The following is a 7,500-nucleotide window of genomic DNA, read 5'->3' as shown; positions in this document are numbered from 1 at the left end:
GTCTAGCATCAAAACTATTACACTTGCAGGTTTCATATATATTTCATCACATTCTACATCGCTTTAGCTATACAATGATATATATAACTTAATTCCTAAGCCCCAGGAAATTTATGTAAAGAGTAAAAAAATTTAGTTACCCAAACTCAGTTTTATTTTTTTCAGTAGGTGAAAATAAAAGTTTCATTGCACAAAATAAATCCTTACACCCACTACCTTTTACCATGATCCTTCGGGCTGGTGTTGGGGGAGTGGACCAGTACTTGTCGATGGTATGGTACCTCCTGAAGCAATCCCTTCTGCAGATGCAGACTGCCACTTTGCACTTTGCACACTGGAAGGTCGTGTCTCGGCGTGTCACTCAACAGACACGACATTTCTGCTGGTGTATGGCCCCAATCCTCTCTTCTACGTGATTCCCTGACCTCAGTCTGTCAGGGTAGTCATAGACTGGGGCAGGAGGTGTGTGCTGGAGGGTGGCAGAAGGACCAGCAACAGGACTGGCAGGTTGGGTGGTAGCAGGAGTGGCAGGCTGGGGGTCAGAGATGCCAGGATTACCGACCTTCTCCTCAACATAGTGTTGTTCATGACGAGGTCTGTCTGCCCTTTCATTCTCAGGTAGAGAGGGGGCATGAGCGATCGTACTCCCAGAGTCAGGCCACAAGGTCTCGTCATGGTAAAGGAGGGCGACGGCGATCTCTTCATGGTACTCCTGAAGTGTCTACCTTTTTCTTTTGTCAGTCCAATATTTGCAGTAGAGGGTGAAGGAATTTAGGAGTGCCAGCTGAAGGAGGTGGAAAACTATCTTCTTGGTTCCCCTGATCGATCTCCTTGAGAACGAATAGTAATAAATGAGTTGGTCAAAAAGGTTAATGCCCCCATATAGCTGATGTACTCCTTTACCAATTTTAGACTGAATTCATACTCTCCACGTACATACCGCCCTCCTCGTTTGACCACCCTGTTGTGGATTAACTCTTCCGTGACTGCTGAAGTAGTTGCTGATGAATCTCTTGCACCTCAAGTCCTGCCAGCAGATGACATAGGTGTTGTCCTTCTTCCTAAATATCATGTCTACTCGGCACAATTTCTTCCTCCTGACAGCCTCGTGTAGCACTTTACGTGCCCCCCTCTGGATGCAAAGAGTGCCACTGCAATGGGTGCCATTGTTGTAAAGTTCTCCTGCCAGAGACACAGAGTTGTAGAAATTATCCATGAAAACATGGTAACCTTGGTTTAGGTGCGGTCCCATGAGGTTAAAAACTGTCAGAAAGGGAGGAAGTAACACCTCTAGATAAGAAAATCAAGGACATGACCTGACTGAATCACAAGAAATAAATCTTTATACCATATTTTGCAGGTTTCTTTGGGATGTAGACCTTGATGTTGAGACGTCCTTTCCACTTCATCATCCCTTCACCAAGAGAAAGGTGTTTTTGAGTCACATACAGACTTTTACATTTGTGTTGGATGTATTCCAGACTGTTTGTATCAGTGTTAGCTTTGTGACGGGATCAGAAGCTTAAAAAACAAGCGGGTAAACCCCCCCCCCAATATAAACTTAATCAATTCAGCTGCCAAACCCACCCTCAGTCACACTACAGAATACACACAGGACAAGTGACCTACCAAAAAAAAAAAAAAAAAAAAAAAAATCAAAACACATGTGCTTATTCAACTCCAGGTACTCCGGGCTATGCTGTGCTGTCAGCTGGTCGAGATTTCTGAGACACTAACAACCACAAGACAAAAACCAAGAACCATAACCGCACAACTCAACAACAACCAAGGACCACAACCCAACAACACAACACCCAAGGACCACAACCCCACAACTAAATAAAACAACAAACAAAGAACACAACCACAATTCAACAACACAGCAAACAACAAGGAACTCAACCACAACACAACAACAAACAACTTAAATGAATTTCAATGCCTTCAACACACTTCAGAGACCGCCACCGACGCTACTCATCATCACCGATTCTGACCAAAGACTCACTAAAAACACAGAACTCTAAATTCCAACAGCACCAGCAGACAACCCAGAACTCGCCAACAACCAATTCAGTCATTAACCATCCAACCACCAATTACACCCTCTCTCTCTCTCTCTCTCTCTCTCTCTCTCTCTCTCTCTCTCTCTCTCTCTCTCTCTCTCTCTCTCACACACACAGATGTTGTCAAATGGAATTCCATAATTCCTCCATATTTCCTCCCCTGTTACATTTGACGTCTCCTTACACTCACAACACCCACACTAAATACCCTTTCGCAACACCGACAGATGCTCGGACACAGGCCCCCTGGATCTTGTTTGAGGGCCCTCATAAACAATGTTACACCGCCATCAACTTCTCCCAGACCACTTCCAGTCAGACTACCATTACCACCTCCCTCACTACCATCTTCCCAAATCCCATTCACTATCTCATCTACCCCTTCTAACTCTTGTCTGAATATCTCTCATAATTCTGCCACCAAATCACTTACCTCATTTACACTCCTGCCAAACTCCCGAAGAGACTCATTCATACTGCCAACTACATCCTTACCACCTGATTCCCTTCCTGGTGAAATTTCACTGAACCCTGACAATTCAAACCCCCACACACTATATGTATTATTCCTCCCCTCAAAGTCATCCGTATTACATGCCTTATCCACCATTTTTACCCTAACACTAACCCCTCTATCATGCAGTTCACATTTCTCCCTTTCAATTCCTTTCCTTACCTCCTTCCACTTTCTTCCATACTCAACCAACACTAACTGTCAATCTTCCAGATCCATTTGCTCACTGACATTCAGCTCACATATATTCACCTCAAACGAATCACTCATCACATTCTCCCAAACATACTGTTGCATAGTAGAGAACCCACCCAACTGAATCCCCTTTTCGCTCAGTTTCCCGAATTCCCAGCCTGACTCATCCTCTTACGCCTACACACACTCGCCATATGCCCTTCCATTCCACATTCAACACATTTCGCACGCTGTTCTTTACACATCCTAGCATAATGCCCATTCTTCCCACAGTTGCTGCAAACCCCGTTCATACGGATACCCCGACATTCACTAGCTATGTGCCCTGCCTGTCCACACCTATAACATTTAATATCCCTATCTTTCTTACACTCACTAAATGCCCCGTTTGCCCGCACCCGAAGCACGCTCCTATCGCCCACCGACATTCATTCTAACTGTGTCCTGGCTTACCACATCTATAACAGTGCTGCTTTTGCTCATAACTAACTGACCCTACTCTTCCAACACTTGCACTCGTATCTCTTTTAGGGCTAACTAAACTTACGTTACTTGCCCTAATGCTCCTATCTACCACTCGCTCTACCATTCGCCTCGGCCCTTCCAAAACTGCCTCCCTATAGCTTTTAAACTCTGGTACAACTTCAGCTACTTCAGTCCTAACACTTAACACTCCTACTCTTTCATACACCTATCTAACTCGTAATCTTCTACTATTTCTAAAATGTCGTTCCATGTCAACCTTTCATTCGTCCATCGCATTTTCTACTTACGTTTCAGATTTATAAACTCATATACACTCTCTGGTACAGTCACCAACAACTTCCGCAATAACTCCTTACACTCATTTATTCCTTCGTCCCCAAACTTTTTCCTGGCTAATGTTTCCAACCTGCACACATACATCGACAATGACTCACCAGCATTCATTCTTGCCTCTTCAAAATCTTGCTTTCTCCTATATCTAACACTACTCTTTATCCTCTTTGCCTGTTCTACAATCCTGGCTTTCACACACTCATACGGCACATTCCCTACACTCATCAATACCCCATACATACTCAACAAAAACCCCGTCAAAAAGCTACCTAACTTTCTTGCCCAGACACACTTGTTATCCCCATACTTAGCCTCACAATACTTCTCATATCCCTTTAAAAAGTCCCCTATGTCCCTACTACCAATTCCTCGTATTGTGCACATCGTGGTACCTCTGTCATATACACAGCCTTTTGTACTTCCTGCTCACTCTCACTTTCGCTACTTCCATTCTGACCCTTCTATCCCTCTTTTGAATACAGCGAATCCACTTCCATACTCACATCCACACTCTTGACTAGGCTCTTCTTACCCTTCTTCTTTCTACCTACCTGCTTCCATTCATCACTATCTAAATCACTCTCAGCCCTTTCCCCAATGTATTCAGTCCTAGTCTCATCCTGTCTGTCACCCTTACTAACCTTCTTTCCCTTAGTCGTCGTCTTTTCTTCAGCCCCCTTCTTATTCTTGCCCTCAGGTTTATCCTTATCAAGTGTCTTCCCCTTCTTTCCCTTCCCTATCACAACCAAATCACCTTGTCACTCACACTCTCATCCACTCGCTCTTTCACTTTCTTTACCACTCCTGGGCCGTCACAAGACCCAGTAGGCCTACCTCCTACTGCTCCCTCTCCCATGAATCCCTTTATCATTTCCTGCATCATCTCTTGCACTGCATTCATCATCACCCCGAATTTTTCGTCCATTTTCTCAACCATTCTCTCTTCCGCTCCTTTCACTTATTCTTTCATTTCCACTTTCCCACTCCTTAGCATTCCTCTCATTTCACCTAACTCGCTCTTCAGCTCCTCACACTCTACCCTCAACCTCTCATTCTCCACTTCTATTCTTTCCTTAGCTTCCCTCGCCCCGAACCGTAACTACTCCTTCAGCCCTCTATCCTCCTTTCACACCTTCCATCTCACTTCACTACTCATTCCCATCCACTCTTTCCTTTCCGAGATTCCCTCGCCCAACGTAACTAACGCCTTACAGCCTATCTATCTCCCTTTCAACCCTTCCATACCTCAACTTTTTCGCCACCAATCACACAACTCAATACCCCAATCGTCCTGCAGCTGCCACACCAACAGTCCCTCTTCGGGCGTCAAAAAATAATGAGGCAGGATCAGAAGCTTAAAAAACAAGTGGGAAATCCCTCCCCCCTCCCCTCCCACCATAAACTTAATCCATCCAGCTGCCAAACCCATCCTCAGTCATACTTTCCTCTTGGCACTACGGAATACACGCAGGACAATTGACCTACACAAACCCAAAAACAAAAAACTCAAAACACATGTACTTACCCAACTCCAGATACTCCGGGCTATGCTGTGCTGTCCACTGGTCGAGGTCGCTGAGACACTAACCAACAACCACCAAGACACCAACCAAGAACCATAACAAGAACTCACACAACACAACACCAGAGGCCCAACCCAACAACACAACACCCAAGGACCCAAGGACAAAAACACAACAACACACAACACCCAAGGTACCACAACCCAAACAACACAACACCCAGACCACAAACCCACAACTCAACAACACACAACAAACAAGACACAACCACAAGGCTCAACAACAACAACTAAGGGAACTCACCACAACAAAACAACACAACAACAAACAACTTAAATGAATTTCAATGCCTTCAACACTCTTCAGAGACCGCCGCCGACACTACTCATCATCACTGATTCTGACCAAAGACTCACTAAAAACACAGAACTCTAAACTCAGAACTCACCAACAGACAATTCAGTCGTTAACCATCCAACCACCAATTATACCCCCTCTCTCTCTCTCTCTCTCTCTCTCTCTCTCTCTCTCTCTCTCTCTCTCTCAAACATTGTCAAATGAAACTCCATAACTCCTCCATAGCTTGTCAGGGTTGTCCTTTGGTATAGCCCGACAATTGAAAATGGAAATACTTTCCTATTGCTTCAAATCGCCTATGTGACATAGCAGCTGGGAAAAGGCAGTCATGGAGTACATTTTGTTCCTCGCCCAAAACATCCCCATTTCTGGCAGATCAATGATACCCATCCAAATGACAATCCCCAAATACTTAGCAATGTCAATTACGTTACAGCCACTCAATGCATATGCCAATGTTTTGTTTAGCCCACAACTCATGTAGGTGGCATAATTATTCGTCTCCTCCATAAGGTATACCAAAAATTCATATGAAAAACAAAAAGTTGAAAAAAACCAAATGGATTGGGGGGGATGGGTGCGGTCATTCGAGGTAGAGCAGAGAAGGGGTGTGGTGTAGGTGGTGTAGCATCTTGACTTCACCCTTCTTCCTCATCCCCACCATCATTTATAGGAGAACAGGAATGAAAAACTGCTCAACTTCCTCTCTGCTGCCTCCCACCTGTCCTTGATCTACTTGCACCTATTGCATGGCGACGCACAGGACGCCTATGGCCTGCATATTCATCCCCTTCATCACTCATTACTAGAGGGAGAGCTCTCATCTTCCATTTCCATATAAGCTTGAGTAACATCTTCATAGCCCTCAAAATCATTCACTAATAACTTCAGAGGGCTGATAATCATCACTATCCTCAATTATTATATCACTATCACCATCACCATCTTTAGTAGCGACAGCACGTGTGCCTGGCTCACTATCACTTTTCCTATCACCACTACTTCCCTCATCTCCCAACGACCCCACCTAACTATCACTTTCATCACTATCATCTTCACTTATGATGTCACACACTGCTCGTAATATTCACACTCAAAATATTGAGTCGTTGTGGTGAGATATTAAGTAGTGGATTAGAAGGCCTGGTATTAAATCATATTCACCTTCAAGTGACTCTCAGCCACCATCACCATCTAGGGAATCATTTTCTGATGACGATGACACTATAGGTGAGCCACAACCATCTTGTTCTGGATATAAGCCATCAAAACATTTGTGTCCATCCAATTAAGGTAAATTATAATTTTCTTTTAAATAATATTGTCACATGATTTACCTCCTGTAACCTAGCTCTTGCAGCACATTATTACTGCTTGGTAGTACATACGAGCTTGCCAAGAATCTTTAAAATTGAGGATAAAGCATGAAGCACTGTTTAGCCACCCTCTTAAACAGTTTGGGGATGTTAGGCTACTGAACACTAGGCTACGTTGCCTTACTATGGCTTGGTAGGTATGCTATGTTTATTTGACCTCATTTCCTCATTAATTCAAATGCCATTTTGTGTCTGGTGATTTACCCCACCCAGAACCCCACATTCCCATAAGGGTTCCAAACCTTGTTGGATGTAGTAGGGGTTTATAATAACTCAAAAACAATTAAATTCCCCATGTATTACTATCATAATCCTTCAAAACATTAAAACACACATGAAAATACATATTACTTTAGAAAAACTGAGTTGGAACTGTTGTAAAAATGTACCCAATGAACACTTGACCTTTGGTGTATATGTATATTCATTTTTTAGGTTTATGTACAGCCCTCCTCAGGGATGATTCCCTCTTAGGCAGGCCCTTTACATTTTCTAAATAATTTGCTTCATGTATTTTAAAATTGTCTTTAGTGTTTTCTCATTATCGTAACTCCTGCAGAATAGGATAGTCTGGTTTTTAAAGTTTTGCTTTCTTCTTGTATGATCTTCACTTCTGGTGATATTTTGTTGTAAAGTCTTTGTGGTTCAAT

This window comes from Macrobrachium nipponense, chromosome 8 (assembly GCF_015104395.2).
Source record: "Macrobrachium nipponense isolate FS-2020 chromosome 8, ASM1510439v2, whole genome shotgun sequence".
Lineage (NCBI taxonomy): Eukaryota > Metazoa > Arthropoda > Malacostraca > Decapoda > Palaemonidae > Macrobrachium > Macrobrachium nipponense.
The sequence above is the reverse complement of the archived record's forward strand: the minus strand, read 5'-3'. Positions refer to the sequence as shown.